Source organism: Sminthopsis crassicaudata, chromosome 1 (genome assembly GCF_048593235.1).
Source record: "Sminthopsis crassicaudata isolate SCR6 chromosome 1, ASM4859323v1, whole genome shotgun sequence".
Taxonomy (NCBI): Eukaryota; Metazoa; Chordata; class Mammalia; order Dasyuromorphia; family Dasyuridae; genus Sminthopsis; species Sminthopsis crassicaudata.
Genome location: NC_133617.1, coordinates 285,689,309 through 285,709,636, shown reverse-complemented (window position 1 = coordinate 285,709,636; position 20,328 = coordinate 285,689,309).

Below are 20,328 nucleotides of genomic sequence, written 5' to 3'. Positions count from 1 at the left end.
CACATTCACTCTTCCATAACTTGAGGAATCATAGATGTGCAGAACTCATTAAAAAGAAACTTTAAGTCAAGGGAATATTATCTAAGAGGTTAAATCATGGCATGTACCAAAATATTCTATTTTTAACCCATTCTATAATTTCCAACAATCTAAGGAAAAGGACCCATAATTAACAGAAACCTTGAGTATGCTTTCAAACTGAAATATTTCATTGCCTATAAAATGCTTGCATACTTTAAAAATCCATTTCTGAAAAAAATGAATTCTAAAAAATGCAATAAGTGCCTCACTACCATTACTAAATTTCCTCTGACAAAACTGGTTTTTGTATTTGGATGTGATTTCATTTTGGGCTCATGCAGTTTCTCTTACCAAGTTATCACATTGCTTATTTAGAACACTGGAAATCTTGATCTCATTGACTCAAAAGCAGAAGGAATATAATCTTGGCTACAAAGATGAGATACTTTTAAAGTGTGCTTTTCTGTATTTCATTACAATACTCATGAGGCCATTTCCTCCCTTACAGGTTTTTTTTTTTTTGGGGGGGGTGGTTTTTTTTTTTTTTTTTGGTTTCAGAATTCATAGAGCTCTGTAAACAAATCCATTCAAAACCAATGAATAATGTCATAAAATATATAAGCAATTTGGGAAAAATATCTAGTTTATTTTATATTCCTGGCATGGTTTTATACTATACATGAAAATATGGTTTATTAATAAAAATGTATTCAGTGGAAAACTGGATAGAAAAGGAAGCTATAATTGGGTTGGAAAACCTTTCATCTATAGGTCATTAGCAACTTTGGCCCCAATGTCTAGTGAACAAAATATTTACCATCTATCAATAGTATCCTAAAGAATGAAGATATGAGACTATTTTACAACTCAGGGAAAGTGATATAGTTTGATTAATTCCATTTGATAAGATAGCATTTAAAGTGGAAAGATTACAACTAGTTTTGTGATTTATAATCTAGTGAATCAACTCCAAAATATTATGGCTCTTCAGTTCATTAGCCTCATGCATTATTGTGACTAAGAGCTTGGAAGTCTGTTGCAGATTTAATGAAAATTATGAGTAGCTTCATTTAATTTTTTCAGTTGTTTTCTGCCCACTTTTTGTAGATTCCAAGAGAACAAATGACATGCCCAAAATATGAATGAAGTTGTTTTAAAGAAAATTATCTAGTATTACCATTATCAGCAAGTCCATACCTCTAATTGCATCAACAAAGAAAATTCCAAGAATGAAAATTTCCTCTACTGATTTATATTGGCAACTAATCTATAACTTGTAATAATGATTTTTATATTATTATAATTCAAAGCACAGCATTATTCTTGTTACAAAGAATCATAGCACATTTCTGGAAAAATGGAGAAATCTTACAGGGTAACTTGTTCACTTAAACTAATATCCTTTTTACTACAAATCTAAACTCTTACCACTACATCACTATTATTTTTAAAGTTTCTAGTATTTCCAACTTTTCATAAAAAAACAATGACTTGTGGGGAGGAGTAGTTCATGTAGTGGATAGGGCACCAGCTCTGAAGTCAGGAGGACCTGAATTCAAATTTGACCTCAGATGCTTAACACTTCTTGGTTGTGTAACCATGGGCTAGTCACTGAAACCTAATTGCCTCATCAAAACAAACAAACAAACCAAAAAATTACTTGACTATCATAAATAGTAAATGACTTGTTCAACATCCAGGATTGCTCTGCAAAGAACCAAGTGTCACAATTTAAGTCTGCATCATCTTTGCCATATGTTTTTTTTAACTGAATAAAACAAGATCAAGATGCCAAAATATTGTAATCAGTATTAGAAAAAAAACAGCATGAAGCAGTGCAGAAAAATAATTAAACTGATGAGAGATTTTGAATATCTCAAGGACACTTAAAATCAAACATGAAGGAAGATAACAGATTAAAGATGGAAAAGATAGCAAACATTTTATAGGTATATGTGTGTATACAGTGTATATATATATATATATATATATATGTATATATATTATATATATATATATATATATACTTAAAAATGGTGTTTGTATTGTTCATATTTATATACACAGGTAAATAAGCATATACATAAATATATATATATATATATATATATATAAATGTATACTGTGTACATATAGGTGCAAATATATATTTATATATGTTCTGTTCAATACTAAAAGTAATGGAACCAATGAATGTGAGATGATCCTACAGGAAATGCAAAAGTTACTAAAGAAATCAAAGGGTATGAGATAACAATGGAAGGAACATAGCCTACAGTTAAAAAGACTGGGTTTCCAATTCTGCCTTAGATACTAGTTATGTGACTCCAGGCAACTCATTTAACTGCTTTCTGCATCAGTTTCCTTAGATGTAAAATGAGAAGAATAATTGCACTCTTCTTTTAGGATTTTTGTGAAATTCAAGTAAAATATTATTTAAAGTGATTTGTAGACAGAATGTCAGATAAATGTTAGCTAATCTTATTAATGATACTGGCATAACATCTAGACTAGATAAAATATACACAGAAAAGATTTTAAGGATATAGAAGAATGACTGTTAATGTTATCTTGATAACAATGTTCCAAAGGTATTCATAAAAAGTCCTTAAACTGGAGAATGACTAAATAGATTAATTGTGAATATAATTAAACAAATATAATGAATGTGAAGAAGTAAGGAAAGATTTAAATAAACTCATATAAAGTGAAGTAAGCAGGTTCAAGGAAACAATATACACAATTACTACCACCATGTAAAAGGAAAAAACAATCAACACAAAATAGCTGGAAATCAATGTTGTTAAATTACAAAAAAATAATTTTAACTTCAAAAATAGATGGAAAACAAACCTCATTCAAACCTTTGCGGAGCTGGAGGGGCCACAATTGTGGATTTTTGGCATATATTGTGATTTTTTCTTTTACTTATCAATCAGTTTTTATTCTTTTTTCTTCATTTTTTTGTTAATTTAAAAATAATTTCTTATATGAGATAAATTTCTTTGAGGAGGAAAAGATAAACACAACAGGAAATTTAGTTGATATAAAATAAAATATATCAAATTTATTTTGAAAAATGAAAGTAGAAGATACCACTTGAATTATTGTACTTTTTAAAATATTTTTTTCTTTTGAAGTCATTGGCTCCTATTTGAATAATTTTAGTTTTAAAGGAGTTTGTTGATTGGAGAAGGTTTGTTCATTTTGTGCCAAGTTGTAAATATTCTTTCTCATTCATTATTCCATACTCTCATTTCTTTTCTACTACATCTTTTATTTTCCACTTTCATTTTTAAATTCCATTTAATAAAACATTTTTAAACTTTTTGCTGCTACTGGTTTCTGAACTTCCCTCCCTCTTTTTCCTCAAAACATTACTCAGCATTTCCCTATTGAGAATCCCTTTGTCTTGCACGGGTCCCTTTTCAGTACCTTCTGAATCTGTGACCTACAAATGGGAAGTGGTCAAAAAACTTCCAGTTGGCTCCTGTCCCTGTCATAGTACCCTCATATGTTTTGGAGTGCTTTAGTATGATGTACTTCTGCTCTGACCTATTCTTGTGCCTGCTGACCTCCCTGTCTATTCCCTATGTCAAGCTCATCTGGACAAATCATATAACATGACATTGTCTGGATTTCCCCCATGAGAAATCACTCGGGTGTCTTTTTTAGATCTGTTTGGAGAAATTTATAGAGTGGAACACATCATACTATTTCCTATCATTCTGTCATCTTGGCTCCTCCTTTATGTGTATGGGTTATTAAGAACAAATTCAATCTAGCACAATTAAGTGCTTTCTTAAAGCAACAAGCTGTCTAGCAGGCACATGTCAAAAGACAGATAACCTTGTTAAAATAACCTTTTGGCCATTAATATCACATAAGACACAAAATAAGAAAATATGTTTACAAACTATATGTTTCCATTATAATGGAGGACACACAAAGTTCAAGTTGAAAAGTATTTTCTTATACATGGCAAAATGTTCCAAATAGTACTGTTAGAAAGTTATGCTTTGTTAGTTGCAGAAAGTTCCAGATCATTGTAGTCTCCTACATGAAATTTGTGTTCATTCAAAACTATCCATATGGTAAAAATATCTATTATTCCAACAATTATACACATGTTCAATAGATATACCCTAAGACAGAGGTTACAAATGGATAGTGAATCAAGTCCAGAATTGAATAGAAAAAGGAGAATAAACCAAATTACCTATGAAAGATTACAAAGTTCTTTTAAAGAAGTGACAGTTTTTTCTATAACAAAGACTTTTTTGCATTAAATAATATATTTACACTTGTGAGATGCAGTATAATATATTGAAAGTCCCCAATATTTTCCTTTAAATTCTACTTGCAATTTCATGTTTACAAAACCATTGGTTTAGATCTTTCCAACATCACAAAAGTTGTCTAATTTAACAATCTGATAAAGCTAGGTGATACAATAGATAGAATCTGGACCCAGAGTCAGGAAAACCTGAATTCAAATCTGACTTGAGACACTTAACTAGCAGTATGACTTAAGGCAAATTATAAGCTTGTCTGTTTCAATTTCTTCAACTGTAGAATGGGAAATAATAATAATACCTACTTCTCAGAGTTGCTTTGAGGCTCAAAGGCAATATCTGTAAAATGCTTGGAAAATTTTCTGCCACATAGCAGATGCCTAATAAATGTTTTTTTTTCTTTTTTCATTATCTTCTTTGATACCAGAATTGAAACTCTTGAATGTTAAGTAAATTGTCTAAGATCAAACAGTTAACAAATGCTAAAATTAAGATCAGAATCCAGATCCTGTTTCCAAATACATCATTCTTCTTATGCCTCAAACATCTATTTTCTTCTGAATCCTGCTAGAATTTCTTGCTGTTATTTGATTATCCTTCTTAGGTGTTTTGTAGAATTTGTTGCTTTGTTTAACTTTTCATATGGGATTTTCAAGTTGCTTTCACTGATACATGAATCCAGTTTCTCATTTTTCTATAGACCTAGGCTTCAATAGAAGGACTTAAATTTTTGTCTAACTAAAGTGTATACCACACCACCAGTTATTATAGTCCCCTAATCTTATATCCTGTTAAATACAAAAAAAGTGAATAGGCCTAGAAATAAAGCTGCCCAATAACCTGTACAAGAGCTCCCTCCAGATGTAAACTGAAATTATTATTGCTCATTTTTCAACTTCTGCTGCCTCGAGATGAATTTTGGCCACAGGGCAGTAAATCATAGATTTTTTCACTGACGTTAAATAATCAATAATACATATATTTGTTACTATTAAAATGATTATGTGTTTATAAAACATGCTTCTATCAAATTCCAAATAAAAGGAGGGATATTATACCATGCATCTAAAATAGGACCTGAATAACTGCATTAAATTATGGGACCTTGTAAATATCAAAGACTTTTTTTAAAATCAAAATGTATGAAACATTTTGATATTTTTCAATTTCAGACAATTTATGTGATCTAGACTAAGAAAAAAAAATTCTGAAACTGCTTTTAATTGCTTTTGGTTTTTTTTTTTCCCACAGCACAGATTTAAAGAATAACCCACGAAAATTTAAGAATGTTTCTCAAATTTTCTAAATAGTTCATCTTTAGTTATAAAAAAATCAAAATAATTTAAATAAAATAAAAGAACATAAAAATATTGAGATATAAAAATCTAGATTTTTAACATCTTCAATAATTCCTAAGACCTTGATGAATATATATTAAAATTTGCTAATACAATAAAAACACACATTCATACAGTGCTTTAAGGGGAAGCCTTTTTGTACCAGGTACTTTGCTAAGTTTGGGGCATAAAATTAAAGGCAAAAGACAATTTTCAAAGAGCTAATGGGGTAGATGTAAAAATTTTGAACAAATAAGTTAGAGACAGAATAAATTGTATACAATCAATAGAGGAAAGACAATAGTGTAATGTTCTTCTCTAAAATATGTTGTTCTCTGGAAGCAGGTTTCTTCCTTTCAGTTCAGTTCAATAATCACCCCAAATGCAGCCAGGAGCTAAAAGTTCAGATCCTTTATTGTCTCCTTCAAAATAGTCCCATTAGCTTTCTTAGAGGCCTATCTCTCTCCTTGGTTCTGAGAGCTCTTGCTGCTAGTTCTTTGTCTTTTCCAGCTTCTTCCTCTAACTCCCTCTGAATCCAAAGCCTCCATCCAGCACAAAGGTGAAAAATGGAATGAATCTGACTCCGCCTCCAAGAGTGGGCTTGTGGGCTAGTGGGCTTCTGTGACTGGCCTTGAGAACTTCTTGTTTATATGTTGTGCACTGAGTATACTCCAATCATTACATCACTAGGAAACCATTATTTGTTGTAGGATTAAATCAATGCTAACTTAGATTTAACTATTGTTTCCTCAATTCCACTTAGTACCTTGTTTCAAGTTCTGGCCCATAACATCTCCTTGTAGGATCAGATAAATCATACTGAACCATGCTAAATTAGATAATTATTGTTTCTATCAATTCCACTGTCTTAGTACCTTGTAAGAATCATCACACAGTGGTATCAAGGGAAATTGGGAAAAGCTTAGACTTGAAGGAAGATGAGATGAGAGAGTATTTAGAGCCAATGGAAATATCTGGAGTTGGGGAAGGAAGTGTTTTATGGAACAAAACAAGGAAACCAGTATGATGCACTCTATAATCACTAAGTTTGTAGACATGTAAGAAAACTAGAAAAAGTAGAGGAGGTCAAGTTATAAAAGAGTTTTAATGGCAAACAGAGGAAGTCATATTTTGACCATGGGAATTATAGAGAACTACTGAAATTTCTTGAATAGTGGGAGGAGAGTGGGTTTGAAGTTTATATAGTCATGCCAGTAATTTAAAGGAAGCATCTTTTTCCTAAAATGGAGAGCCATTAAAGACTGGGAGGCCAACCAAAAAACTATTAAAACTATCATGGTGTAATGCAATGGGAGACTGTTCTAAGGCAGTGGCAGATACTACAAAATTATAATCAGCAGGACTTGATGACAAGATAAGAGACATGAGAGTTAAGAGTTGAGGATGATAACTAGGCTGTAAACTTGTATGATTATAGTAGTGAGTATAGTACTTGGATGACTGCAGTACTCTTAACAATATGAGGAAAATCAGGAAGAGGGATTGTGTGCAGAAAAAAATGATTTAAATTTTACATATTGAGTTTAAAATATCTTTGGGACATCTTGTTAGAAATGTCCAATAGGTATTCGGAAATTTAAGAATAAAAAGTAGAGACCGGTTAGAACTACATAAACAAATCTGAGAATCAGCATAGATATGGAAATTGAATCTATGGGAGGAACTGAAATCATCAAATAAAAGTAAAGAAAAAGAAAAAAGAAGGATCCAGGACAGAACTTTCTGGTATATTCACTATTAGTGGGCATGAACTGGGTAAAATTCCAATAAAGAAAACAGCAATCAGAGAAATCAGACAAATAGAAAAAGAACCAGGAGAGAGTATTTTATGAAAACCTAGAGATATCAACAAAAAGTAGAAGGTGATAAAGTTTTAATATTGCAGGAAGTTTAGGAAATATGAAGATTGAAAAGAAACAAATATTGGATTTGACAATTAAAGAGATTAAAGGATACAAGGATTCTAAAAACATGAGAATGTAGAGGTGAATTTTTTCACCAAGAAGTCAAGATGAGGAAAATATAGGGTTGATGGCCTAGGAAAGAACTGAGAGGTGGAAGGTTTGGAGATCATGGTAATGATGAAAAATAGTGTTTGGGGTTGCAAAGCAATGAGAGACATGGCATGACAATAGAATGGTCAAATCAAGGAATTTCAAAGTTTAGAAGCATGAAAGTGGAGGACTAATGAATAATAGCAAGGTCAAGGATATGGTCATGTCTGTGTGTAGCTGAGGTGAGGTGGAAGAGTGGATCATGTAAAAGGAGTAAATTAAGGTAGATTAAGATGTTTGAACATATTATTCATCATAAACATGTACAACAGCTTGTTCATGCAGTCTCTATTTGATGTACATTCCCTCTATTTCCACTTCTTTGTCACCACTAAAGGAGCTGCTATAAATATTTTGTACATATATGTCTTTTTCTTTTTTAAAAATGTAGTGGTGGTATTGCTTGGTCAAAAGATATGTAAAGTTTTATAGCCCTTTTAGTATAGTTTCCAAATTGCTCTACAGAATATTTGAATTAGTATACCACTTCACCAACAGTGTGTTGATATCTGAATCTTCTCACATCCACTCTAACATTTTTCATTTTCTTTTTTTGATATGTTAACCAATCTAATAGGGTTGTTTTAAGTTATATCTCTAATAAGTGATATAGAGCATTTTATATGACTATAGACAGCTTTGATTACTTTAGTTGAAAACTGACTATGTATGACTATATGTATTTTGACCATTTGTTTATTGATGAGTAGCTCTTATTTCATAAATTTAACTCAGTTTTAGATATATTAGAGAAGTAAGGTCTATAAATTTTTTGCACATTTTCATTGTTTCATTGAATATATTTCTCCCCCTGACTGATTTACTCAATTCTGCCAAATAGGTGATTTTGGGTTGTAATCCTAGTTCTTTTGACTCCCAGAATATTATATTCCAAGCCCACCTGATCCTATAATGCAGAAACTATTAAATCTTATATTATTGTGACTATGTGTCCATGATATTTAAATTGTTTCTTTTTGGCTACTTGCAATATTTTCCCCTTGGCTGATAGTTCTGAATTTGGCTATAATATTTGTAATGTCTTGGTTTGCTTTCCGGAGGTCTTTGGAGCACCCTTCATTTCAACAGAATAATCACCACAAGAATAGTCAGGAATAAAATCCAAAATCTTTATTATCTCCTTCACAATCTGTCTCCTTTACCTGGGGCTTGGCTAGCTTTTTAGAGGGCCTTCAGACAGGCCTTGGTCTCAGTGGAGAAATGAAGGAGGACAGGCCAGCCACCACAATAGTAGGAAATGGAATGTCTCTCTCCCAGTTCTTGTTGGCTCTTATATATTCTATTATAAGTACATCATAGGTGTCAGTCTTGTAGAATAGGTGTCAATCTTGTAGAACTATATTAAGTACTAATTACGTGTAAACTAGAGAATCATTATCTTAATTCCAGAGTTAACACCTTGTTGTAAGATTAAATCAATAATAGTGAACTAGAGAACTATTAATCAGCATGCTAAACTAGATAACCATTGTCTTATCAATTCCACTGAGTTAACACCTTTTTTCAGGTATACTTCTTCAAAGTTCTGCCCTTTACAAATATTCCTGGGGGTTTTCATTTTGGGATGTCTTTCAACATATAATGGGTGATTTATTTCAATATCTATTTTATCCTTTGATTCTAAAATGGTAGTTTTCCTTGATAAAGTCTTGAAAGATGTCTGTTTTTTTGAAAATTTATGCTTTTTTTGGTAGTAGAATAATTATTAAATTGTCTCTTTTCAATCTATTTTTCAGGGCAATTGTTTTTCTTTTTTCTTTTTTAAAAAATAGCTTTTTATTTTCAAAATATATGCAAAGATAATTTTCAACATTCATCCTTACAAAGCTTTGTATTCCAAATTATTTCATTCACCTTTCCCCCATCCCCTCCCCCAGACAACAAGTAATCCAATTCATATTAACCATGTGCAATTCTTCTATACATACTTCCACAATTATCTTGGGCAGTTGTTTTTCTAATGTGATATTTCACATTATCTTCTTTTTCATTGTTTTGATTTAATTTTATTGTTTCTTATGGCTCATAACATTATTAGTTTCTACTTAGCCAAATCTAATTATTAAGGAATTATTTTCTTCAGTAAGATTTTGTACCCATTGATCCCCATTTTTGGCCCATTCTGCTTTTTTTTTCCATTGAATTTCTGTTGTTTTTTTTTTTTTTTAACCATTTGGTCTATTCTATTTTTAGGGTATTAATTTTCAGTATTTTTTGTGCCTCCTTTACCAACATATTGACTCTGGCAGAACTCTAATTTTCCTTTCCAATTTTTCCTTTACCTATCTTACTAGATTTTTGAGCTCTTTCATGTTCTGATACCAATTAATATTTTTCTCTGAGTCTTTGGATAGAAATTTTTGACTTAGTTGTTTCTTTATGAGTTTGTGTTTTAATCTTCCCTGTCACTATAATAATAATAATAATAATAATAATAATAATAATAATAATAATAATAGGTAATTTTTTTTTTGCTGTGTGCTCATTTTCTAGCTTATTTCTTGACTTTTAACTCTATGCTAAAGTGTGGCTTTGATTCCAGAAAAGAGATAATAATGTTCTAAGCTTCAGTTTTTTTGTGCATGTGTCTTCAGAGATAATTCTTTAAGTTTTAAGATCTTTGCAAAGTGGTACAAGGTAGAAAGAGATGTCTTTATTACCTCCTGACCTGACTTCAAGTCTTTGAGTGACCACAAGCATTCTTTTCTGCCTTGAAACTGTGATTAGGGTTCCAGCTCTCTTGTAGCTACAAGTTATGGTGTACTAGTGGTCCTTCTTTCCCTGAAACTGAGACCCAAAACTGAAACTTAGATACAGTTATGGACAATGCATCAGAGCCCTATCCCCAATGCCAGCAAAGGACCTACTGTAATCTCCTTCTGACAAGTTATCCAACTCTCTTACTTTCTATGACTTGAGAGTTCTACCAATTTCCACTATCATTTCTACCACTACAGATGCTGATACCAGAAATTAGGGTGATGCTAAAGCACACAAGGGAATAATCCAATGTCCAGGGAGAGGCTGTAATGAAGATAAGAAGAGTTCTCATATCTATACTGAGGCTTACCCCAGATTCAAATCAGGGTACAGCAAGGGGAAGAGGGCCAAATGGCATCTTTGTAGACCACTACTCAGTTCTGGCTCACAAATTCGTGATGGATTAAGAAGGGGAATAGGTGGCTGTTAGGTTCTTACTAAGTGCTAATGAGATAATGAGATATTAGGTTCTTACTAAGTGCTAAGTTGGTACTTGACAATTTTCTAGTTCTGGCCTTTCCTGGTAGTTTGACTTGTGAATTCCTGGGGAAGAGCTTGCGTGCTTGGGAGGAGCAAGCTCATTGGTTGAAGTGGTTCTTCCCAGAAGCCCTTGCATTATCCCATGCCCATTTTCTGGGAGGATAAAGAGGGTAGCTCGGGAGGAAAAAGGTCAATCTCTGCTTTAGACCAGGCTTGACGCGGCTCTCTGCAGGAAGGGAAGTCACTTCTCTGGACGACAGTTAACGACAGTTAATGGCAACTGTCTGGAGACAATGGTTCTCTACAGGAAGAAGAATCTGTCCGAGAGATTTGAGTTGACACAGCAGATCTCCTCCAAGACAGCTATCTGCAGCTTCTGGAGATAACAGCAAGTTACAATTGGTGTCCACACGTAGGGCAAGGACTTTTCCTTATCCTGACAAGGGTTTATTCTGAGCCCTTTAGAGGAGCTAGCTCGCACCTTTGCAGGTGGCACCTCTGGCTATTATGAAAAGAGGAAATTCAGAAACCACCAGCAGCAGCAACAGAGATTTGATTTAGCATCTAGCTAAATCAGCTACTGAAGAATAATTTGAAGAGGAATCTTAAACCGAAAGGGAATCTGAAATTATCTCTTGGAATCAGCAAACTATGCAGCTAGATGGTAAGGACTTAGCTGAGAAGGAGTCTATTATTGCTCTAAAAGAAAGAGCAGGGGAGCAGAGCCAAGATGGTGGAGAGGATGCATGCTTCTTTCTGAGCTCCCCTACTACTCTCAAACTATTGATGAAATTCAGCCCCTGAATTAGTGCTGGACTGTCAGAACACACAAATATTGGGAATACAACACATTACCAACAGAAGATAATCTCAAAGATTGCCAGAAAAAGCTTGTTTTGATCATGCACAGGTACAGGAAGAGGCCAGGTGGAGGCTCAGGTAGACAGGCAGACAGAGCACAGAAGCCAGCACACACTGAGCAGGCTGGGGGTGGGATGGAGACCACATCTCCATTCTACCACAGTGTTGGTTACTCTGCTCTGGTTACAAGCAAGTAGATCTGCAGAGAAGTTATAAAACTTCCAACATAAACACAGAAAGTAGAGTGTATCCCAAAGTGCCAGTCTGAGGAGACCTTGTTACTCTGCGATGCCAATGCAGCCACTGGTCCCAGCTCAGCCACTACCATTTCACTGCCGCTTCACTGCCATTTCTCATTGCGTGTTGAGGACGCTTGGAAAGCCCTCATTGCCCCCAAAGCAGACCCCAATCTTTTTTTGTAATGAGTAAAAAAGTCCAAGCAGGCTTTAACTATAGATAGCATCTATAGTGAAAGAGAGCAGATTTCAAACCCTGAGGATACTAAAAGCAGATTGTCTACAGATGAAGTCCCAAAGGGGGATATGACCTATTCTCCCCCACATAAAGCTCTCATAAAAGAAATTTAAAAGGATATTAAAAGAGAGCTAGGAGAAGAATGGAGAAAGGAAAAAAAAAAACCTTGAAAGCGGGTTTGGATAAGGCATATAACCCCTTAAAAGATAGAATGGAAAAAGAAAACAACTCACTGGAAAACAGAATTTGTGTAATGGAAAAACAAAATAACTTCTTTTGTTTTCTTCTTCATGAGAATATAAAACCATCCCATTTGCTTTATTTGTTTTTATTATACCTTTTTATTTACAAGATATATGCATGGGTAATTTTTCAGCATTGACAACTGCAAAACCTTCTGTTCCAACTTTTCCCCTCTTCCTCCTTCCCCTCCCCCCCAGATGGCAGGTTAAATATGTTAAAGTATATGTTAAATAAAATATATGTGTACAGATTCATACAGTTATTTTGCTGCACAAGAAGAATTGAACTTTGAAATAATGTAACTTTAAAATTAACCTAAGAAGAAAATCAAAAAGGCAAGCAGACAAAAACAGAGGGATTGGTAATGCTATGCAGTGGTTCACATTCATTTCCCATAGTTCTTTCACTGGATATAGCTGGTTCTCTTCATTACTGAACAAGTGAAACTGATTTGGTTCATCTCATTGTTGAAGAGAGCCAAGTCAATCAGAATTTACCATCATATAGTATTGTTGTTGAAGTATATTATGATCTCCTGTCCTGCTCATTTCACTCAGCAACACTTTAAGTCTTTCCAGGCCTATCTGAAATCTTCTTGCTGGTCATTGCTTACAGAACAATAATATTCCATAACATTCATATACCACAATTTACTCAGGCATTCTCCAATTTGTGGACATCCACTCAGTTTCCATTTTCTGGCCACTACAAAAAAGGGCTGCCACAAACATTTTTTGCACATACAGGTCCTTTTTCTTTCTTTAAGATCTCTTTGGGATATAAGCCTAGTAGTAACACTGCTAGTTCAAAGGGTATATACAGTTTGATAACTTTTTGAGCATAGTTCCAAATTGCTCTCCAGAATGGCTGGATGTATTCACAATTCCACCAACAATGTATCAGTGTTCCAGTTTTCCCAAATTCCCCCCCCCCAACATTCAGCATTATCTTTTCCTGTCATCCTAGCCAATCTGACAGGTGTGTAGTGGTGTCTGAGTTGTCTTAATTTGCATCTCTCTTATTAATAATGACTTGGAGCATCTTTTCATATGGTAAGAAATAGTTTCAATTTCTTCATCTGAAAATTGTCTGTTTATATCCTTTGACCATTTATCAATAGAAGAATGGCTTGATTTCTTTTAAATTAGAGTCAATATACTATACATTTTGAAAATAAGGCCTTCATCAGAACCCTTGACTGTCAAAATGTTTTCCCAGATTATTGTTTGCCTTCTAATCTTAGCTGCATTAATTTTGTTTGTACAAAAGCTTTTCAATTTGATATAATCAAAATTTTCTATTTTGTGATCAATAATGATCTCTAGTTCCTCTTTGGTCACACATTCCTTCTTCCTCCACAGGTCCGAGCAGAAACTATCCTATGTTCTTCTAATTTATGCCTAGATTATGAACCCATTTTGACCTTATCTTGTTGTACGGTGTTAAGTGTGGGTCAATGCCTAGTTTCTACCATACTAGTTTACAATTTTCCAAGCAGTTTTTGTCAAACAGTGAGTTCTTATCCCAAAGGCTGGGGTTTTGGGGTTTGTCAAACACTAGATTATTGAAGTTATTGGCTATTTTGTCCTTTGAACCTAACCTATTCCTCTGATTAACTAGTCTATTTCTTAGCCAAAACCAAATGGTTTTGGTAACTGCTGTTTTATAATATAATTTTAGATCTGGTACAGCTAGGACACCTGCATTCAATTTTTTTTTTCATTAGTTCCCTTGAAATTCTTGACATTTTTTTCTTACAGATGAATTTTGTTATTTTTTTTCTAGGTCATTAAAATACTTTTTTGAGAATCCGATTGGTATAGCACTAAATAAATAGATTAGTTTAGGTACTATTGTTATCTGTATTATATTTGCTTGACCTATCCAAGAGAATTCAATATTATTCCAATTGGTTAGATATGACTTTATTTCTGTGAAGAGTGTTTTGTAGTTTTGCTCAAATAGTTCTTGACTTTCCCTTGGCAGATAGATTCCTAAATATTTTAAACTATTGGCAATTACTTTAAATGGAATTTCTCTTTGTAACTCTGCTGGATTTTGTTAGTAATATGCAAGAATGCTGATGATTTGTGTGGATTTATTTTGTATCCTGCAACTTTGCTAAACTTGTGGATTATTTCTAATATCTTTTTAGTAGAATCTCTGGGGTTCTCTAAGTATACCATCATATCATGTGCAAAGAGTGATAATTTGGTTTCCTTATTACCTACTCTAGTTCCTTAAATCTCTTTCTCAACTCTTATTGCTGAAGCTAGCATTTCTAATACAATATTGAATAGTAATGGTGATGGTGGGCAACCTTTTTTTCACAAGATCAGAAATCTTGTTGGAAAAATCTTATTGGAAATGGTTACAGTTTATCTCCATTTCATATGATTCTTACTGATAGCTTTAAATACATGCTACTGTGTAACATGCCCTCCTGGCAGTTACAATTACTAGTCTGTCCTAGGCCCAACAGAGTACCTTTGACCACTCACCTTTGCAGTGTCAACTCTACCTGGCTCACTTCCTCTGAGGCCTTCAAAGTCTCTAGCCACGATCTCTTGAATCTATAGCTTAATAATCAGTAGCATGCTCAAGAACAGCCACGTGCAATCTTAAAAGCCTTTTATTATACCTACTCACATAATGCCCTGACTTGATGCCCTGACTTGTTGGTTCCCTAGTGAACACCTGGTCAGAAGACCCATGTGTTCACTAACAAAATCCTTACCTCTTTTGGCTGTCCATCTTGGCTTGACCACCCAGGCTAGGGAGCCAGGTTAAAGAGAGTGACTGATGTCTGCAGTGGGCTTATAAAGGGCCACACACACAGCCAATCAGTGAGAGAGTCACCCATTACAAAGCTATCTCAATGTGGCCAAGATCCCACCCAAAGGGCAGTCCTAATATCCACAGAGAATACTTCCTGGGGCACTCAATCTCCTGTTGCACTGTGGCGCCACCCATTTAAAGGACCCCTGCAATTTCCTTCTCTTATTTTGCGGGAACCGCATCCTTACACTACTGATTATTTTAAGGAATACCCATTTATTCCTATACTCTCAAGTGTTTTTAATAAGAATGAATGTTAGATTTTATCAAATGCTTTTTCTGCATCTATTGAGATGATCATATGGTTTTTGTTACTTTGGTTATTGATATAGTCAATTATGCTAATAGTTTTCCTAATATTGAACCAGCCCTGCATTTATGTTATAAATCCCACTTGGTCATGGTATATTATCCTGGGGATGATTTTCTACAATCTTTTTGCTAATATTTTATTTAAGATTTTCGCATTAATATACATTAGGGAGATTGGTCTGTAATTTTGTTTCTCTGTTTTCAACCTGTCTGGTTTAAGTGTCAGTACCATGTCTATGTCATAAAAGGAATTTGGTAGGAGTCCTTCATTCGCTATTTTTTTCAAATAGTTTACATAACATTGGAGTTAATTGTTCTTTAAATGTTTGGTAGAATTCACATGTAAATCCTTCTGGTCCTGGGGATTTTTTCTTAGGGAGTTGAATAATAGCATGTTCTATTTATTTTTTTAAAATTTAAGCAATTTACTTCCTCCTCTGTTAATCTGGGCAGACCATATTTTTGAAGGTAGTCATCCATTTCACTTAGGTTATCAAATTTATTGGCATAAAGTTGGGCAAAGTAACTCTTAATTATTGCTCTAATTTCCTCTTCATTGATGAAAATTTCTCCCTTTTTATTTTTAAGAATAACAATTTGAGCAAGAAGATGGACATTCAAGGAAACAGGTGAATTCCATTTGTTTCTGATAACAAAACCAGAAGTAAAGAAAAAAATTGACCTCCAAATATAGGACTAAAGAGAAGCATAAAAAGATAAAAAGAACTCTTGAGAAATGTATTTCTGTTATGGGTATACATAAAGAGTATATGTATAATTTGGTTTTATTGTTATAATATGAAAAAGGAATTAGAGGTAGAAAGGGGATTGTACCAGAAAAAGGGAAAAGTGGAGATAAAAAGAGAGAAACCACATCTCCTGAAGAGGTAAAGGAAACCTGTTATTATCTGAGAGAAAGAAGGGATGGGGATGAACATTGTGTGAATCTGACTCTCATGAGATTTGGCTCAAAAAAATTAGACATATTTGGTTTACAGAGAAACTATTTCCACCTTATTGAAAAATGTGAGGAGAAAAATGAAAAGGGAAGGAGTAGACTAAATAGAAGAGAATACAAAAGTAGTAGGGGAAAGGTTTGAGAAAGGGGGAGGGAGAGAGAGGGTTTGTAAAGAGGGAGGGCTCTGTGAGGTAAGTGGTGCTGATAAGTTTAATGCTGGGGAGTGGAGTAAGGGGGAAAGGAAGGAGAAATGATGATAATAAGAGAACAAGAAATACAGAATTAGTAAGTTTAACCATAAATATCAATGGAGTGAACTCTCCCATAAAGCAGAGGTGGATAGCAAACTGGATTAAAAGCCAGAATCCTACAATATGTTGTTTACAGGAAACACATTTAAAGCAGGGTGATACATACAGATTAAAGGTAAAAGGCTAGAGCAGTATTTACTATGATTCAGGTGAAGTCAAAAAAAGCAGGGGAAGCCATCCTGATTTCAGATCAAGCAAAAGCAAAAATGGATCTAAATGAATCTCATTAAGAGAGATAAGGAAGAAAACTATAACTTTCTAAAGGGTACCATAGATAATGAAGCAATATCAATATTAAAGATATATGTACCAAATGGTATAGCATCTAAATTACTAAAGGAGAAGTTAAGAGAATTGCCAGAAGAAATAGACAGCAAAACTATAATAATAGGAGATCTCAATCTTACACTGTGAGTACTAGATAAATCAAACCATAAAATAAATAAGAAAGAAGTTAAAGAGGTAAATCGAACACTAGAAAAGTTAGGCATGCTAGATCTTTGGGAAAAAACTAAATGGGGACAGAAAGGAGTATTTTCTTCTTGGCAGTTAATGGAATCTATACAAAAAGTGATCTTACATTAGGACATAAAGAACTCAAATTCAAATGCAGAAAGGTAGAAATAGCAATATGTCCTTTTCAGATCACTATGCAATAAAAGTTACTTTCAATAAAAAGCCAAGGGAAAATAGACCAAAATGTAATTGGAAATTAAATAATTTCACCCTAAAGAATGAATGGGTGAAGCAGCAAATCATAGACACAATTAATAATTTCACCCCAAAGAATAATAATAATCAGACAATATACCAAAATTTGTGGGATGCAGCCAAAGCAATAATAAGGGGAAAATTTATAGCTCTAGAGACTTACTTGCAAAAAATAAGAAAGAGAAGATCAATGAATTAGGCTTGCATTTTAAACATCTAGGAAAAGAGCAAATTAAAAACCCTCAATCAAACACTAAATTTGAAATTCTGAAAATAAAAGGAGACATTAATAAAATTGAAAATAAAAAAGAAAACTATTGATTTAATAAATAAAACCAGGAGTTGATCTTACAAAAAAAAACCAGGTAAATATTTGGTAAATTTGATTAGAAAAAGGAAAGAGGAAAATCAAATTGTTAGTTTTAAAAATGAAAAGAGAGAACTTTCCAATAATGAAGAAGAAATTAGATCAATACTTAGCAGCTTCTTTGCCCAACTTTATGCCAACAAATTTGATAACCTAGGTGAAATGGATGAATACCTTCAAAAATATAGGCTGCCCAGAATAACTGAAGAAATAAGTTGTTTAAATACTCCCATTTTAGAAAAAAAGAAACAAAACAAGCTGTTAATCAACTCCCTAAGAAAAAATCCCCATGACCATGTGATTTCTATCAATATTTAAATAATAATTAATTCCAAGGCTATATAAACTATTTGAAAAAATAGGGAATGAAGGACTCCTACCAAATTCCTTTTATGACATAGACATGGTACTGACACCTAAACCAGGTAGGATGAAAACAGGGAAAGAAAATCATAGGCCAATCTCCCTAATGAATATTAATGCGAAAATCTTAAATAAAATATTAGCAAAAAGATTGTAGAAAATCATCCCCAGGATAATATACCATGACCAAGTGGGATTTATAACATAAATGCAGGGCTGGTTCAATATTAGGAAAACTATTAGCATAATTGACTATATCAATAACCAAATTAACAAAAACCATAGATCATCTGAATAGATGCAGAAAAAAGCATTTGATAAAATCCAACATTCATTCCTATTAAAAACACTTGAGTGTATAGGAATAAATGGGTTTCCTTAAAATAATCAGTAACATGTATTTAAAATTATCAGTAAGAATCATATGAAATGGGGATAAACTGTAACCATTTACAATAAGATCAGGAGTGAAACAAGGTTACCCACTATCACTATTACTATTCAATATTGTATTAGAAATGCTAGTTTTGGCAATAAGAGATGAAAAAGAGATTAAAGGAATTAGAGTAGGTAATGAGGAAACCAAATTATCACTCTTTGCAGATGATATGATGGTATACTTAGACATCCCCAGAGGATTTATTAAAAAGCTATTAGAAATAATCCACAAGTTTAGCAAAGTTGCAGGATACAAAATTAATCTGCATAAATAATAAGCATTTTTATACATCACTAAGAAAATCCAACAGGGGGCAGCTAGGTGGCTCAGTGGATAAAGAACCAGCCTTGAATTCAGAAGGACCCTAGTTCAAATCTGGTGTCAGACACTTAACACTTCCTAGCTGTGTGACCCTGTGCAAGTCACTTAACCCCAGCCTCAGAGAAAAAAAAAGAAAGAAAAAGAAAATCCAGTAGCAAGAGATACAAAGAGAAATTCCATAGCATAAAATATTTGGGAATCTATCTGCCAAGGGAAAGTCAGGAACTATATGAGCAAAACTACAAAACATTTTCCACATAAAAAAGGTCAGATCTAAAGCATTGGAAAATTATTAATTTCTCCTGGCTTTGTTGAGCAAATATAATAAAAATGACAATACAACCTAAACTAATCTATTTATTTAGTGCTATATTAATCAGACTCCAAAAACACTATTTTAATGATTTAGAAAAAATAACAAAATTCATCTGGAAGATGTATCTGCAAGAACAAAAGGTCAAGAATTTCAAGGGAACTAATGGAAAAAAAAATCAAATGAAGGATTAGATGTACCAGATCTAAAACTATAGAACAGCAGTCACCAAAACTATTTGGTATTGTCAAAGAAATAACAAAATTTATCAGTGGAATAAGTTAAGTTCACAGGACAAAATAATCAATAACTTTAATAATCTTGTGTTTGACAAACCCAAAGACCCCAGCTTTTGGGATAGGAATTCACTGTCTGACAAAAACTGCTGGGAAAATTGGAAACTAATATGGCAGAAACTAGGTATTGACCCACACTTAACATCATACACTAAGATAAGGTCAAAATGGGTACATGATTTAGGCATTTTTATTATCTAGGCATAAATTAAGAGATTACAAATAAATTAGAAGAACATTGGATAGTTTACCTCTCAGACCTGTGGAGGAGGAAGGAATTTGTGACCAAAGAAGAATTAGAGATCATTATTGATCACAAATATCAAATTGAAAAGCATTTGTACAAACAAAATTAATGCAGATAAGATTAGAAGGCAAATAATAAACTGGGAAAACATTTTTTACACCCAAAGGTTCTGATAAAGGCCTCATTTCCAAAATATATAGAGAATATCTCAAATTTATAAGAAATCAAGCCATTCTCCAATTGATAAATGGTCAAAGGATATGAACAGACAATTTTCAGATGAAG